The sequence below is a fragment of the Podarcis tiliguerta genome, assembly GCF_965153285.1.
Source record: "Podarcis tiliguerta genome assembly, chromosome: 12".
NCBI classification, from domain to species: domain Eukaryota; kingdom Metazoa; phylum Chordata; class Lepidosauria; order Squamata; family Lacertidae; genus Podarcis; species Podarcis tiliguerta.
The window spans coordinates 29,683,108-29,701,575 of NC_139545.1; the positions used below are offsets into that span (position 1 = coordinate 29,683,108).

Consider the following 18,468-nt stretch of genomic DNA (forward strand, 5'->3'; position numbering starts at 1 on the left):
TCTCCCTCCTTCCCCTTCCCCGCCTTCTGTTCCCGGACCCTCTCTCGTTTCACTCGCTTCTCTTTTTCACTTTTTAAATATATATATATATATATATATTCGTTACACGACGTATTTCCTCGGGTGGCTGGAGCCACTGAAAGGAAGCTCTGTCTTGTGCACGTGAGTTTATGTTCCGAAGGAAAGTCCAAGCGTTTGTCCAATGCAAGAGTATTATTATTATTATTATTATTATTATTATTATTATTATTGATTTCTATAGCTTCCTTCACCAGAGAATCACAGGGTGGTTTACAATGGAAACAAAGCATACCATCTGAACAAACAGAAACAATAAACCCCCAGTTTTAAAGGCTAAAATTTGTTTAATTAATTATTAAGGGGGAAAGGCCTGGGGCAGAGGCAAATTTAAAGTATCAGGTTAAGCTTGTGCTTCCAGTGCCGGATTTCTGTATATGCTAAGCCAGCTATAGTTTAGGGCCCCACTCTCTTGGGGGCCCCCAAAAAAATTAAAGAAAACAAAACTGGATGTACATTTCCAAAATATAAGATTAAAAAAAATAGAATAAAACCTACATACAGCAACAGTGTTTCGTGTTGTATGGGCTCCTATGATGTGCATACTTTGTTATGTGCAAATGGCTTTAGATACCTAATAGGTCCATAAGTTGCTGTATAGCATATATTCAAAACAAAATAACAGTGGCAGTCTGTTGTTGACGAAGGACAGCTGGACATATAAAGGGCCCCATTACCTTCAGTAGCTTAGGGCTCATCAAACCTAAATCCGGTCCTGCACTGGGCACCAAGCTGACAGGGGGGTGGGCACCACAGGGCATTGCAGTTATTATTAATATCATTTCTATACTGCTTAATATTTTAAATAAAAATACAGTGGTACCTCGGGTTAAGAATTTAATTCGTTCTGGAGGCCCGTTCTTAACCTGAAACTGTTCTTACCTGAGGTACCACTTTAGCTAATCCTGCTGTCGCCACACGATTTCTGTTCTCATCCTGAGGTAAAGTTCTTAACCCGAGATACTATTTCTGGGTTAGTGGAGTCTGTAACCTGAAGCGTCTGTAACACGAGGTACCACTGTATCAAAAAAAGAAAAAAGACAACACATTGAAACATCAAGTAAAACAGTCTGGCATAAAGCAAATTCAACTATTGACATACTGCACACACAGAGAACAGAAGGCAGAGGGTACCAAACTTTGGCCTCACATAGGACACTGAGGGCATTTGAAAGTCCGCCCCCTGCCTGAGAGACATACCTAAGCATAGAAGCCAACTCCCAGGGGCTTCGGTCCCCACAATAAAATATTGAGCAATAAGTTGATGGACATTCCCATTCAAATGGTGTTTTTGTGTGCACTGCATCCTGTAATCGATTAAATGGGGCGGGACTTATTTGGGCACCCACAATATTTTATTCAAGTTGGCACCCCTGTAAAGATATGTAACAAGGGCGCCAGGGGAGCCACCACAGAAAAGTCCGTTCTCATGTTGTCACCCTCCAGACTTCTCGCAGAGGAGGCACATGAAGAAGGGCTGCAGGGTCCCGGTCGGTTCATATGGGGAGAGGCTTTATAGGTCAAAGCCTGCATGTTGAATTGGGCCCAGAAACTAATTGGCAGTCGGGGCAGGATTGGCATTATATGCTGCTACTTCTTATTATTACACAATTTTATCCTGCCTCCCAAGGAGCTCAAGGCAACATCTTTGGATTAGGGCCTTAGGCCGTTGTTTTCATTTCTCTAGGAAATCTTCTAAAATACTAGGGAAACATCACAGTTTTTATTAATATGATGTTTGGTTTTATATGATTAGGTATAACTATTGAATAACTTAATAATAACCCAGTCCTCTTTCTGGCAACAGCATACATTTATTTGCATACTTATTATTATTCATGCACAGAACTCAGAATTTAATAGGAGGTCAGAGTATTAGCAGCACTCTATAACACCCCAGAAAAGGTTTTCCAGAGGTCCAGGTTAATTAACAAGATTCCCCCCTCCCTGTTTTCATCTGTGCTTCCTTTGAGGGTATTAAAAGGATTAATATGAAATGGGTGGGGGGAGAATTCTTAAGATGAAATATAGTAACTGTCCCTTCAATACAGCTAATTAGATGCAAGGGTGAATTAAATAAGCTTGTCCAGGTGTCTCATTAAATTAAATACATTTGTTTAAACATTATCTCCAATATTAGGGATTAGGTCTAGTCATTATCTTTGTGCACCAAAATTCATCTAAGGGTTTATGAGTCTGGTAATCTGCATTTTTAAATTGTCTGAGTCATGCAGTTTCTACCTCATTTAAAACAGGAGTGCTTGTAACCTCAGTAGGCATGTTTTTCCTTTCTGAATAATATTACCGCTTAATACAAAAATAACAATAAAAAGGGACGCATGCTGAGTTCACAGACATGGAACTAGACACCCCCCCCCAAAAAAACCATACCCATTCAAAAACTATTGAAATAAAATAAAATAAAATTTCCCGGTTGTCAAATGGATCCTAAAAATACGCACTATCTCATATTACAAGTTGGGCACCAGGGGGCACCTTGTCTCCTTGCACTGGTGTAGCTCTGGCCCTTGCTCTGGCCCAATGATGCCAGTTGCCCTGCAAAGCAGAATGGTGTCACTTGGGCATATGTAAGCTAGCAGAGTGTTATGTTTTATATGCTAGCCCATTTGATGTCCCTGGAGGCAGAAAGGAACAGAATCACAACTCACTGCCCTCCTCAGGTAAGAGGGATGCATGGAAATAACACAGGTGAGTATAACATCAGTGTATACTTAAGTTTTCTAACTGATATTATTAATTATTATTATTATTGTTGTTGTTGTTATTGTTATTATTATTATTATTTTAATTTATATACCGGTATGTACCACCCTATACCCACAGGTCTCAGGGAGGTTCACAGAATAAAACCACAAAATACATACCATAATCAAAATAAAAACAACAACCCAATAACCCTCCCCCCTAAAAAAAACTCCCAACACATTTTAAAAGGGCATAGGAGATCAATCAAATCAACCAAAGGCCGGGTTAAAATGGAATATTTTTGCCTGGTGCCTAAAGGTGTATAATGAAGGCATAAGGTGAACTTCCCTGGGGAGAGCATTCCACAAACGGGGAGCCACTGCAGAGAAGGCCTGTGTTGTCACCCTCCAGACCTCTTGATGAGGAGACACACAAAGAAAGGCCTTAGAAGATGATCTCAGGGTCCGGGTGGGTTAATATGGAAAGAGGCGGTCCTTGAGGTATTGCCGTCCTGAGCTGTTTAAGGCTTTATAGGTCAATACCAGCACTTTGAATTGGGCCTGGAAACTAATTTTATGGTGAAAAGTGGACTGTACAGATGAAGCCACCCCAAACCCATATTCATACTACTTAAGAGAGAGGGGCTTCATTTGCCGGTTCTTGAAAATATTCAGGCTCATGTTTTAAGTGCACACGGTAACATCAGGCATATGGGGCTAGCTGCATCCTTCTTGCCTAATACAAAACATTTCTAGGCAATTTGCATACACAGTTGAAACACACACAAACGCGGTTCAACAATGCCCCTTCAAAGAAGATATGCATAACGTGGAAACACCAGTAGTAATGATGACCATATTTCTTCAAACGCCTGGAAGAAGAGGTATGTTTTAACCTGGCATTGAACGGATGTTAATGTTGGCGCCAAGCAGGCCTCACTGGGGAGATTATTCCATAAATGGGGGACTACAATGGGCGGGGAACCTCTCTCTTGCCACTCCGCCCCCCAATGTTTCTCAGTGGGGCCACCTGGAGAAGCGACTCAAGAGGATGAATGCTGCATCTGCGTATATTCAAAGTAGCTTAGCCAGCTGTGCCAAAACCAGTGTTATATGTTCAAGCTGCTTTGTTCCCATCAGTACTTTTGCTCCTGGTTTCTGCACCAGCTGCAGTTTCTGAGCCATCTTCAAAGGCAACCCCGTGTATACAGACCACGATAATCATTCTATCTATGATTTATCACACCAGACAATGAAAAATTATATCATAGATTAGCAGCATTGATCACGCCAGTTTCCCCAGCCAAAAAATACATCATAGCATTCAGTTAATGGCAGCTTAGGGCAGCAATAGTTTTTAATTCAGTCAGAGCAACTGATCTATGTTTTAATCCATCTGAACAGTTTGGTTTGGGTCTGTTGGGGAAGTGCTACTGTAATTCTGCCACAAAAGAAAATGAGATGATAACCCATTGTGAACACATTGCACATTACATTGTTCAAGGTGTTGCTGTTTTTTTTTTAAAAAAGTAAATATATTGACACCTATCTGCTGCACCATGCATAGTGCCTGCATTGCAATAGGTTGGACTAGATGACACTTGGGGTCTCATCCAATCCTACAGTTATTTAGCACTAGAATATGGAAATTTCTGGCAGAGTATCATGGTACTACAGCAGCATATAATGGTTTTTTTTTCTTTTTTCCAGAGAAACAGACATATCTTTACCAGCATCTCTAGACTAGTAACTGAAATATCTACAAATTATGAATTATTATTTTTTTAAAAACCCAGAGTTTGGTGCTTTGTCATTCTGTTTTACATTTAAAAATGTGGTTGCTGGAGGGTTTTTGCATGCTGCAGATACAAAACCAAACCAAACAAAAGCCCTGCAGTTGCCATCCATTAAATCCATCCATTTAATTTGCTTGTAAAAAGATTAGTGCAAACATTAACTGCAGTAAATCGAAAACAATTAGCTATTCAACCATCATGCTGTAACTTTATTAAGCTCTTATCTTTCCAAAACATTTGGTGACAACCAAACCAAAAACCTTGCAGCCAATAGCTGGTTTTGTGTGTGAAGAGGAGGGACTGTTCTTCCAATTCACAAAAGAAAGGCCGAACAAAATCCTACTGTTATTGAATGCACAAACAATGGTCATTAATTGATAAAACTTTAAAGGGGGTGTGTGACCTTCAAATGAAGGTCATTGGAATTAACAGTACATTTCTTAATATAAATAAATCTAGATTTTCAGTTTTTGGGTTACCATCCTTGGTTGGTGCTTATTATATAAATCTTTTAAATACATAAATAAATCCGGTGTCTTTACAAAGGGCAGGAATATTCCCATATTACACTGCCAACAGATGCTGTTGTCTGCCCTATCTTCCAGGCCGTGTCTCCAATTAACACAGGGGTCAGCAAACTTTTTCAGCAGGGAGCCGGTCCACTGTCACTCAAACCTTGGGGGGGGGGGCGGACTATATTTTTTTTGGGGGGGGGAATGAACGAATTCCTACGCCCCACAAATAACCCAGTGATGCATTTTAAATAAAAGGACACATTCTACTCATGTAAAAACACGCTGATTCCTGGACTGTCCGCAGGCCGGATTTAGAAGCCCGGATCCAGCCCCTGGGCCTTAGTTTGCCTACCCATGAATTAACACTTCAATTCCGGCTTCCTCCCTGACCCCACAAGGTGGCACCTCATTAAAGGAATATTTATTTTCCCACTATGTTGGAAGAGAACATTGACTAGTCTGCCTTCCTTTAGTAAGTGTGTTGACTCTCCTTCAGACTAAATAAGCAGCTGAAACAACAGTATGAGTTAGATCCCGAATAACAGACCGAATCCTTTACAATTATACCAGTGGGAGGAGAGACTGTTTTGCCGCAGCACGCAGCGCGGCAAACTTCTAGTTGGCCCTAAAGACAAAGCTAGATCTGATGGAGGAGATCCAGAATTGAATTTCCCAACATCTTTCTTTGCCTGATTTCATTTGCCCAATTTTTCATTTCCCTAATTTAAACCAGAAAAGCAGCCCTCAAAGCTTGTCTGTATTGCGAACAACAACAGCAACTACAACTTTTTAATAGCATTTTCAAATGTTCACATGCCTCATCTAGGTGTAATCATTACAACAGCCCTGTGTAAATTAGTATTATTATCCTCCCTATTCTAGGCTGAGAATAAGAGAGAGTGGCTTGCTTAGGCCAACCTAATGAGTTCATAGCAGAAACAAGATTCACACTGGGGACTTTACAGCTCCATCTCTTAGCCACCATACTACTAGGGTGGTATGGGAGCGATTCATTTATATTGGGGAAATGGTGCAGATAAAAGATTTAGCCCCTTTAGTATCATGGCCCCCTCCTCCTCTCCCCAGTGCCCTGGCCTTGATGCTAATAAAGAGAGCTCCTTCCTCCTGAGCCTAACCAATGATTGCCACTGTGAAGAAGAGCAAAGAGTCTATCTCTGTCTTAGGACATAATCAATGGCTATTACAGGGGTCTTTACAAATGGCTTTTGTAAAGCCCCTTTGCAGGTGGATGAGCCAGTTGGTGCCATCTGTATGTGTGCTGTTTTATTATAGATGCTGATGCTGAGATGCATAGATTGATACATAGATTGGTCTATGTAAATAGGGACTGGAGTAAAGGGGGCATTGACGACTGGCGGGAGGGGGGGAGGCGGGTATGTTGAACTATTCGTAACCATTTTCTGTATGCAAAATACAGAGCAGTCATCCCCAGCAGAAATGGTGCTGTTCTTAGAATAGAACTGCAAATAATCTTTAGCCATTTAGATCAATTCAGGGGAACGATGAGGAAAAAGATTGTATTCACTTATATTTAGATACTGGAGACCATCATTAGCATTGCTGGACTTCAAACAAAGTCCAGCATTCTAAGTTGTTGTTTCATGAAACCAATCTCTTAGTGCTCTTTAGAAATTATTTTAGTTTTGTGACATTCTTTTTTAATAAATGGATTTTGTGACTTTTTTGGAACAGGAGCCAAAAGCCAAATGAATTCTTTTCACTTCTGTACTTGACATGGGTGCTTGAATGCAAACACTGGCTGGCAGCGAATCTACAAGGATTCCGGTGAGGGACATTTGTAGCTCTGCCGCTGAGCTATGGCCCTTTGTACTGAATAAATGTCACTCCTGAAAGTTCACCTTGTTGTAGATAAAGGTCCCAACAACCTCTGCATAATGGATGCTAAAATATAATGTTCTGCATGATCAAAAGGAAGAAGCCAATGCCACAGCAGCCAGAACCATTTCAAGCTGTTCTTCTATAGCAGTGTCTTAAGATCAATGCTTTACACATTCTTGAAACTTGGTACAGTATGTGTGAATCTGGTACAATCATGATTTGATATGTAGGCGCACAATTTATTAAAAGGCCTCTGAGTCTTTGGGGTATGTGAATAACAGAGGTGGAAAGAAGACTGCAAGAAAAAATGGGCAAGGTTGACTTTTACCAAGGGGGAAAAAATACTCGTAGCCATGACTTTGAGTCTTAGTAGTGTGCCTACTTTAAAGTTATCTATTGAATTTCACTTACAATTTAAAACTTTGGAACCTTCTGTTTAATGCCCTCTTTCACTCTTTCCAAAGTCGTTGTCTTGTTAGGTCTCTGATATCTCACTCTGCTACTCCTATTCATACTTCACGCACACACGCACACAGACACACAGACATCCGTGCTTGGACTCTTCTTCCTGTTAATATGATCTCTGGCATGCTTGCTCCCATTTTTTTATAGGAACAATGCCAAGATCTGTTCTTGATCTTTCTACTTGTCATTTAAAAACAAAAAACCAGCTGTGCGCTCCTATAAAGAAAAATGGGCATCATTTTTTACTTTTTGGATCTGATTCACTCCTATGGATACTTTCTCGGGGGTAAGCGCCAATGAACTCTGTGGTACTTACATGCATGGTTGCATTGCACTGAGCTGCGCAGCTGGCATTGTTGCTATTTATATCTGTGCTTTTCTTAGGTGTGCATTTAACAAGGCTTCCGTTTTCTGAAACAGCACAGGATCGACCTCAATCGTTGTAAGAGTTCATTAATGTTAGTAAAGCTTTGGGTAGCAAGGGTTAAATGTGCTATATTCATACAAGGTAAACTTGCAATAGAGATGATGTCATGTATTGGAATACATACAAGCAAAGAAGCAACTTTCCTCTTTGCATGTGTGTACCAAATGTTGTTAATGCTGTTTTTCTAGCTGTGCTCCTTATGCCTAATACCAACACAACTTTATAGCAGTCACGATTCAGCTGTTTCAGTCTGAAATATCTGTTAATGGGCTGGAAAAGCTATGTATTAGGTTAGAAGCAAAAGTTGATCACACATTATCTATTAAATACCAAGGTGCTGATTTAGCTTAGTAACCTTTACACATGAGTGGCTGTGCCATTATGTCGATGGGGATGCATGTTCAAACACGTGTTCCACTGAAAACAATAAAGTGTGGCTCAATGAAATATGTGCTTATGAACTGCTAGGTAGGCAGGAGCTGGGACAGAGCAACAGGAGCTCACCCTTTTATGCGGATTCAAACCACCAGCCTTCTGATCAGCAAGCCCAAGAGGCTCAGTGGTTTAGACCACAGCGCCACCCGCATCCCCTCTCCAAGACAAGGCTTCTCCCTTCACTGCAACATTTGAGACGTGTGCATCAAAAGGATGCACACATGGAATTAGGAGTGTGCCATTAGGTCTTGCTTGTGGGCTTCCGATAGGCATCTGAGGGGCCACTGCGAGAACAGAAAGCTGGATTTGATAGGCCTTTGGTTTGCTCTTGTTAGGGCCTTCTTAATGTTCTTAGGGAACTGCTTGTGACATCTTATTGAAAACAGAACCCTGTGAACAGCAAGCACCAATTGTGCTTTCAAAAGGGCTTAATGTGTGATAGCATATTTATTTTAGATATTGATTTATTTTCCAATAGTGCAAGCTGTACATATGCAAAATGTCCCATACTGCTAGCTATTTGTTGATACGAACAACCAATGGATTGTGATGCTTCAATGCCATTGTACTGAGTGCTTTATAAAAGCCTAGCTACAGCTTAAGCTTTATGAAATAGCCAATTTTTGGTTCAGCAAGCCAGTATCAATGGCAGACAGTTGGAGAGCAGAGCTGAAGTCCAAAAATGTATTCTTGGGTTTCTACAAATAAGGTCATTTATCACACCATTTTTCTTTGTCCATTAATACCCAGAAAGTTTATCATTTATATATACTCATACATTTTCCTTTGAAACAGTTGAAGCGGGTTATATTTTCTCTTCAAAAAATTTATTTCTCAGCTTGAAGTGTTCCACTTCAATACAATACACGGGAGAACAGTTGCAATGAAGTATGTTCAAAGCACATTTTTCTTTATTACAATGACAAGTTTGAAAAGCACCTTGTGATTTGACATCATTTGGGAAGGGGAGGGAAAGTGCACTTCGCCAGCCGCAAGATCTTAGTTTTATTGTCTGAGCAATGAATCTAATAATAAAAGCCAACTCGATTGCCTTGCTGAACTATAGACACATCCTTCTTTTCAATTCCAAGCACACATGTCTGTCTGTGTGTGCACGTAAATGTGTGTGTATGCACACTCTCACACAGGGTTTCTATCATCAAATGGATGTTCTGCAGAAGACTTGCAAACTCACTCTAGCAGGGCAACACCTTAATCAACTGTCTCACATTTAACTGGGGGTAAGCTATTACAATATGACAACATGCACTTTCTATGTCCAAATAATGCATCATATGAAAAGAGAAAAAGCTTCTTATTACTAATGTACCAGTGAGTGAGTCAGAAATTTACTGAAGATAAAAAGCTTAGATGTCTAACAATGTGCATTGTTTCGTTATTGTTGCTCATTTAACCCAACTATGTTGGGTTCTAGAAGAGCAGATCCTATATTGCTGAACTATCTGATTATATATATTTGCAGAGCTTCCTCTCAAAGCTGCATGGCAATAATGTTTCTTTCCTTTGTCCTCCATGAAGAGAGAAACGAACTAGACCAGAAGTTGCATGCAATCAAGTCTAGTCAACTTCGTGACCCCATTCACAAGTGTGGGGCTGGAGAAGCGGCAGCCATTAAGTGTAAGGTAAAAAGAACTCTCCCTACCACAACCTCTCCCATTAAGTGTAATGTTAAAGGGCTACTAGGCGTTGATAGCCTTGTCCTCTATGATTTTGTCCGATTGTCTTTTAAAGCCACCCAAGTTGATGGCCATCACTGCCTCCTGCAAAAGTGAGTTTCATAGTTTTAACTACGTGCTGCACAAAGGAGTACTTTCTTTTATCTGCCCCGAATCATCCAGCATCCGGCTTCATTGAGTTAGTCCATAATTTCTTCCTGGAAGCTGAACCTGGAGCTGATGCATGTAGACTGCATTGTATCACATTTGGCCCCGTTGTGTGTTCTGGATAAAAGATGGTGAGGACCGAAGATCAGGGTGCCTGTACGATTAGTAAAAGCAGATGGTGGAGCGTTTCCCATGACATGTTTCTATGTTTTGAAGGATTAACCCCACTTCTCTCCCACACATGCATTCTTGCTGAAGCTGCTGCATTGTTCACAGGAAGGCAACACAGAATGTTGAACCGCAGCCCAGCACAGAAACACATTTGCTTTGTTTGAGAGACATACAAAAATATTCAGACTTAACTGCTAAAGCATTTTGCGCTCTCAGTCTGGATGTAAAGCAGGACTCCTGCCCACTAAATCTGAAGGGGAAGGAAGGCACGCAGCCATTTCTCTCCGCATGTTCTTTCAGAAGGTGATATCTGTGAATTTAAAGCTAAGATATGATGCCGTGAAAAATGTACACGTCCCATATTATTTCATAGGTTTTCCATCACTTTGTGAACACCCAGGCATCAGACTGTGTTCTCAACCCATTTACACCTTGGGGTTTGTTAATGACAGCCTATAGGTGAGGGGTGGGTGGGAAATGGAGTAGTTAAGCCTAGAAGCCAGTCATTAGTCTTGTTGTCAGCCACAGTATATCTCTGAACTTTATAAGTAATTCATGTCATCCCTTCGCTCTTACCCCTCAGCAGACTATCCATTAAAACCGTGATTCTGTGTGGAGCTTCACAGAGAGCCAGTGGATGGCCAATATGGGACAAAAGAGGCTTGCAAGTCTATGATAAATTGAAAAGCTGAGTCATATATATATATATATATATATATATATATATATATACCAATTAAACTTTAGCAGAGGGACAGTATCATCCTGAAGTGAAAGCAGACTAATAAATCACGGTTGCTGTGCTCAGGTATTATTTAAATGAACATTAACGTTCCTGAAGTAAACCTTTGCAGAAATTAGCAATATGCTCCATGTACACAGATGCATTAGCCTTATTTAGACATTATACAAATCTGGAAATGCAATGCATAAGCAAGGAAAGTGGGCAGTGGGTGGCGTATAGTAGTACAGGAGGGGAGTGACATTTTCTGTTTTGCCTCTGGCAGCAAAACATCCTGAGCCAGCCCTGCTAAAAGGCCATCAGAGAAAGGACAGAGCAACGCACGTATATGAAGATGCTATTTTTGGTGCTATTTCTGAAAAGGCCCCTCTTTCAATTACTCCTCCATCCACTGCCTGCCCCCAGATAATGAGGGAACCAAGAGCAAGGCGTCTGAGGAAGGCCTTCATAGTTGTATGGAAGAAAATGGTCCATAAGGCATTTTGGACCCAGGCTTCCAAAAAATAACCTACTTAAAACCAGTGCTTTTGAATAGGTGCTGGAGACTATCAGGAAGCCAATAATACAGTTGCGGTAAATGTGCAGTAAATTTAGGGCAACAAAGGCTCCTGTGTGTGCTTTCTAAATTATAAAAGGCAGAGGAAGAAATAATGGAAGAAAAAGTATTTTAAGACACAAAGGGGGATATAGAGAGCCAAAGCAGCTCACTGTTTCTTCCATTGAAAACCCCCATGTCCACTGTGCAATGTATCAACATGAGGCAGTAATGTCCAGTGAAGTGCATTAGTGTGGAAAGTTACCAGGGCAATCCACTCTGTCATCTGCTGAAATATCACAGTGGTGTTTCTGTCAAATACACCAGGCAAGTATTGGTAGAGAAATGACCATAAATGTGTTTATACGTGGCACTCTTTCCCAGGGAAAGTTGCACAGTGGACTTTGTAGCTGTCCCAGGGAAATCCCAGATAGCATCTCAGCTTGAGCCTTGTGATGATACAGCTGGGAGGCAGATGGCAATCTCTTGGGGGTATCAAGCTGGACAGAACAGCTAATTTATGCACGGAGCAGAGAATGGTCCTGGCACAGGGATTCAACTGCCAGCCTGGAAGAACATAAGCCCTCCTACTTCCTGCCCAGTTGAAGTGCTTTCCTAGTTTTCACCTATTTAATTATAGGGTTGAAGAGATTGCCAACTGTGTCCAAAGTCATGGACACAGCTCCCCATGGAAATGCAATCTCTCTGTGTTGCCACCAACAGAGCTTAGAGAATGGGATCCTTCTCAGGTCAGTGACTTGATGTACTCTGTGTGTGTGTGTGTAGAATCAGGAGTTCTGCAGTGGGGGGGGGGGGGCAGGAGGAAGAGATAGGAGTTGGCTGAAAGCTAGAAGTGTTTTGGAGATCCCAAGGTCTCTCCCCTGGGAATCCGCTGGCTTGCTGCCTTACAGAAGAACATGCTCTTGTATACCTATAAATAAAACAGATATTGCAAAAACCTATCTAAAGTAAACCAATGGCCCAGGTCAGTCTGTCTCTAGAACTTCTGACTGAGGCGTGTGCAGTGCAAATATTTATTAAGCAGAATCAGCCGGTTGCATAACATGTCCTGTAGAAATTACATTGCCAGGGAGGACACCGAAGTTAGATTGGTGACTGTTGCCCTTTGAGAGTGATGGAACAGAAGCCAGTGAGGCCAACAGTAGGGAGAGCCGGAGTCAGTGACAAACAGAATCAACTAATTCTCGTTTTGACCCCATCCTCCTCCTCCTCGTGTTTTACAAACCGACGGTCGGCGCCACCCAGAGCTGCCTGAGGCAGCGGAAGTGCAAGAGGCAGAGCTCCCACCCTACTGCTTTCACCACTAGCTGAATGTTCCCCTCTCACCAAGTTCTGGTGTTGGTAGAAATGAGAAGCGGCAGAGGGTGGGGACAGCAGGGAGGTGGAAGACTGCACAGTCCCATTTTGCTCAGGTGATGAAATGGTACAGATCGCTCCTGGGGCCACCTTTTTGCTCAATTTAAAAGCCCCAAAGTCCACAAAGGTATAAACTCTACAATCTGTGTAAACATTGGATACACTAGTTACTACACACTCCTATTACCATTTAAATTATAATACAGAATTACATGTTGAGGCTAAGGAACATAAAGGTTTGTTTTGTTATGTTTGTTTGGCAGCAAAAGTAACAGTGAAAGAACTGGCAAACATTTCAGGTGAAACATAACCGCAGGACTGCTTTTTTTGGAGACCTATGTAGCAGTGAAATATTCCAAGAGGGAACAAGGCTTTGTATCACTTTGCAGATTTCATTTCCTTCTCGCTGGCTCTAAATGGGTTTATCAGACAGTCTGAAAAACGTTTTAGCAGCTCAGTCCTAAGACTGGCTACCCCAGCAAACCCCCAACTCCACCAGCACGATGCCGGAAGGCACAGAGGGCAGCTGAAATTGTTTAGGATCAAAATGCTGATAGCAAGTTGCAGTTAAAACTTTTAGGTGGTCTGTATAATGTCATGTTGAATTTCTAATGATATAAAAGAGAATCTATTCCCTTGCAGTCCATACCTTAGGACTGGGGTCAGTAGCTGAGTGCCTGGAGATTGACACCACTTGATTCCACAGACTCCCTGTGCTGCCCTGTGATGTGTGGCAGGAGACAGTTGGTTCTTCAGTGTACCTTATTTTATTCCCTAGGTGGGGAAAAAGCAGCATGTAATTTTCTGCTATCATTTACAGAAAAACAACTGTACATTCACGTAAGCTTTTGTATATCAAAAACCTATATTTTCATGAAGTTTTAAACTAAAGGGGTAGGGGAAACAGATGGCCTCACTCAGATGCACTCTTGAGAGCTAATGTAAAGATGTCAGCTCTCATCAGTATGAATCATCCTTTTCAGAGGCCTAAGAGTTGTTTATCTTACTGTCCAATTATTTGAAATTCTGATAAAATTATCTAATGATATCCTACCTGTTATATTTCAGAGATTTGCATATATTATGCAGAGCACATTGTAGATTTCATTATCCAGGTCTTCAGTTTTGCAAAATGACTTAACATTGATTTGTTTCGTGGTTTTAATTAAACGACTACACTGACAAAGAAAGGAAACATCCAAGGGTTTTTGTAAGTAAGGAGGAAATTAAACTAGCACATGGCAATTTTTACCCTGTGGTGGAGAAAACCGTTTTAGGAAAGATGGAGAGATAAAGAAACAACTCATCCATGGTTGTTGTTTTTTAAGAACATGAAGGCATTAAAATAATTTTAGAGATTTGGCACATGTGCATATATCCTAGCATATGCACTAAATAATAATAATTTATTATTTATACCCCGCCCATCTTGCTGGGTTTCCCCAGCCACTCTGGGCGGCTCCCAATAGAACATTAAAAACACATTTTATCGTCAAACATTAAAAACTTCTCTAAACAGGGTTGCCTTTGGTTGTCTTCTAAGTGTCAGATAGTTTATTTCCTTGATATCTGATAGGAAGGTGTTCCACAGGGCAGGTGCTATTACCTAGAAGGCCCTCTGCTTGGTTTCCTGTAGCTTTGCTTCTCACAGTGAGGGAACTGCCAGAAGGCCCTTGGCGCTGGACTTCAGTGTCCGGGCTGAACAATGGGGGTGGAGATGCTCCTTCAGATATACTGGGCCGTGGCTTTAAAGGTCAGCACCAACACTTTGAAACATACTGGGAGCCAATGTAGGTCTTTCAGGACTGGTGTTATGCGGTCTTGGCAGCCACTCCCAGTCAGCAGTCTAGCTGTCTCATTCTGGATTAATTGTAGTTTCCGGTTCACCTTCAAAATCTTCACGTATGGAGTCACTTGCATTTAGAGTGGTCATATGTCCTACTTTATTTGTATCCTCTATTTTAAGAGCTGTCTGGTCCAAGTCCTAGTGTAAAGATAAAGAACCATCAGAAGGCAGAGGGAGGGAGGGCTTGAAAATACCTGCCAGCGATTAGCTCATGAACAGCACAGGTTTCTCCTTCATCAGCCTTCTTCACTGTGGTGAAATGCATTTCTATTTTGTTACTATGACGTCTATATCTGCATATATACATATGAATTAGCATGTGCAAATTTATTGGAAACCTGTGCCCCCTTTTGTCTTCTTTTTTGGCGATGCATTTTTTTTCTGTAATGCATAATTGGCCACCCTACTTCCAGCAGTGACTGGTGCCGAATGGGATAAAGTAGGGAGATTAACAGTAGCTGCAGCCAGAGCTAGTAAGTGATTCAATTTTTGCTCCATCCTCCTCCCTGCCAAATTCTACAAGGGCATCACTGAGGCTAAGGAGGAGGAAGCTGACAGCCAATACCACCCCTTGGACTGGATGTTAAGTAAGGATGGCAGATGAGGGCTGGTTGAAGTTGGTGGGGCGCAGACCCATTTGCCTCCACTGTTAGTGCAACAATATCATTGCCAGTATCATTATCTGAAGCAAGGATGGGGGTAAATATGCAAAAAACCTGGGTGTACATTTCTAGATGGTCAGCAATTTATTGTAGCTTGTTTTTCTAAAAGCCTGGTTAGAAATATTTAAATATTTTCTGAACACAAGCAAAAGATACAGGGTTTAGTATACTACTTCTGTCCCACCCCTGCCTTCCCATCCAAATGTCCTGTTTTGGGACCTAATGCTGGTTTTTGCTGGCAAAAGAACCACCAGCACTAAAAGCTTAAAGGTAAAGGACCCCTGGATGGTTAGGTCCAGTCAAAGGCGACTATGGGGTTGCGGCGCTCATCTCTCTTTCAGGCCGAGGGGGCCAGCATTTGTCCACAGACAGCTTTCTGGGTCATGTGGCCTGCAGGACTTAACTGCTTCTGGTGCAGCAGAACACCGTGACGTAAGCCAGAGCACACAGAAATGCTGTTTATGTTCCTGCCGCAGCGGTACCTATTTATCTACTTGCACTGGTGTGCTTTCAAACTGCTAGGTTGGCAGGAGCAGGGACTGAGCAATGGAAGCTCACTCCGTTGCGGGGATTTGAACCACCAACCTTCTGATCAACAAGCCCAAGAGGCTCAGTGGTTTAGACCACAGCACCACCAGTAGTACATCTACACTGATGAAGCCATCAGCACATGTTGTGGGGCCTCCTCAGTGGAAATGCAGCTCCAGGGGTGAAGCTCTAACACTCCCCATATGACTTCCAGTCAGTCGAGCAGGTGGCAAGGATTGCTGTGTTAACCGCAGTGTTGGATTGGTCATATTATTATCTTGGTTTGATGTATGCTCTGGCATGCTTACAGTACTCTTGTTCATTTTGTATCGTTTTTCTTGTTTTCAAATGCTGTCTGCAAAATGCTCTGGAAGTTGTCAGACTGAAAGGAAGGCGTTTTTTAAAATGTTCTTTAATAAATAAATATATCAGATGCAGAATGCATATAGAAATGAATCTCTGTATCTTAAATGCTCAATTTGCAGTTGGCCTTAGTTATACAAGTCTGTTATTACTCGCATACTGTGCCTTCCTCAACATTTGGATAGAGAGAAATACATCCCTTAAGCAAAGTACAGACTTTGCAAAGTTTCAGACACTAGTGTCTTGTGGATAGCTAATTTAGGTGAGTGGAAACTTATTCACTCAGTTCTTGGCTTGAAGAGTTGTAATGCAGGACACACGCTTACTTTTGGGAATTTTCTCCTATCCTCCCAAGTTTTGGAACGTAAAACTAGAGTTGATTCATTCGACTGTGCTGTTGGCTACGTTTCTGCACATGCTGCAGTTTAAGTGCAGTGTGTTCTGGCAGCTCTAAAATGCTTAGGAAGGGACAAAACTACATCTCTCTCCCATTCCTGGTTCCTCTTGCCCTTCCCCAATCTACTCCAGAAGGTTGGATTAATGACCCAAACAGACTTGGGAGAGGAGGGCACAGAAGGAGAGCAGCAGGAGAGGGCATCCCATTGCACAGACAAAGGTCCAAGTGCTAACATGACAGCTTCATTGGATACAAGGCTAGAGCTATACTCCCTAAACCTGATCTCAAAGTGAATGACCTGTGCAAAAAGAGGGAAGCTGGACTGCAGCAATGGAGTGAAAGGCGTCCTGTAAGGCTGAGCCTATCGCTGAAATAAATTTGCATACAATGCCAAGTTTAATATACCCACTTCTCTTACAGTTAGCAGCTTAGATAGCTAGCATTAGTTTATGCTGAATACACAGAATAACTTAAATATATTAATTACAACATATCTTTTTTGGAAGGTGGTGCATTCTGAATACCATGATTGGGCTTCAATCCATATTTGAGGAACTCAAGCAGATTAAAATGGCAATAGTTATTATGCTCATAGCACTACAACAGATCATTCTAAGAGACCATTAAAGTAAACTGGGTATGCCTTTTTAAAAAAAAAAAAAAAAAAAAAGCTTGCATACAAACACTTTTTGTATGGAATAATATTATCTTTTTGTACATGTACCGGTACATTCTCTCTTTTTGGGCAATGCTTAATTTTTGTCCCTTTTATTAGGCAATCAAAAGTTTATGCTAGAGGCTGTACTATAAATTGTTCTTACTTTTCATATTGTACCTCTTTTACTTTCCCATATTGCAGCAAAACCCAAGACATTTAATATTTCTACAGCCTTGAACAATTAATAAAAATATAACATGGGCCTTGCCTGTCTGCTTACATTATAAATATGTGCTTCACTAATAGGAATGTAAAGTATATGGCACCATCTATTGAGAGAAATCAACAATGCATGATATTTTGAGCATATCCTCACCGTATTATGTAAAAATTTATAGGACCAGAGTTAGAAAAGTAGCATAGAGTGAGTTGAACAGTTTGGAAAAGCAGATTTAGTGAAAGTATAGCTTTGATTACCTAAACTGAAATAAAACTGAGTTGCTACTAAAGTCTATCATGTTAAAGAACAACTAATATTTTCACCATGATTTCCTCTGAGAAGCACAAACGCTAAATGATTGGCCTCAATACATGTTAAAAGAATGCTATAAAACTACTGTCGGGATTTGAAAACCAATTCTGTGTGGAAAGTTTGTTAATAGTTTGCCCATAATCACACTTCAAGACTAATAAAGTCTATCCCAGCAAAACAAAGCTATCTAGAAATGTGCCATAAGTGGCTTTTCTCTTGAGAAATTTCCCATTTGCATGGTGGGACCCCAAGACTACATGGTGGAGCCCAAACAGTTGAAAAAATACAAGAATGGGTGACACGTCTGTTAGACCATGAACAATCTTGTACACTAATTTCTTTTCTATGTAAATGACTTTCTTCCTGCTATCTTCTCTTTCACTTTTAGGCAGCACCCTGCAACTGTTTGTAAATATAGGCACTAATTTAGGAGAGAACTTTATACACAGTGGTGGGTTCTAGTCCACAACAGCTTTCCTTTGCCAGCGCACAAGAGGGTAGCAGACTTTTAAGGCTCCCGTTTGTGCACTGG

At 41.2% G+C, this 18,468-nt stretch overlaps 1 long non-coding RNA gene across 3 annotated transcripts in view; it reads left to right on the plus strand.

Moving 5' to 3' along the window:
* Window positions 1-54: 54 nt before the first annotated feature.
* Window positions 55-18,468, plus strand: part of LOC310660642 — a 21,969-nt gene continuing 3,555 nt past the window's right edge. The window contains exons 1-3 of one of the 3 annotated variants that reach the window (XR_014503562.1): window positions 55-162; window positions 2,701-2,787; window positions 9,821-9,924. This is a non-coding gene — a long non-coding RNA (uncharacterized lncRNA). Of the gene's footprint in view, window positions 211-2,700; window positions 2,788-9,820; window positions 11,011-18,468 lie in introns of those variants that run through there. The other 2 variants (XR_014503563.1, XR_014503564.1) reach the window with 2 other exon arrangements.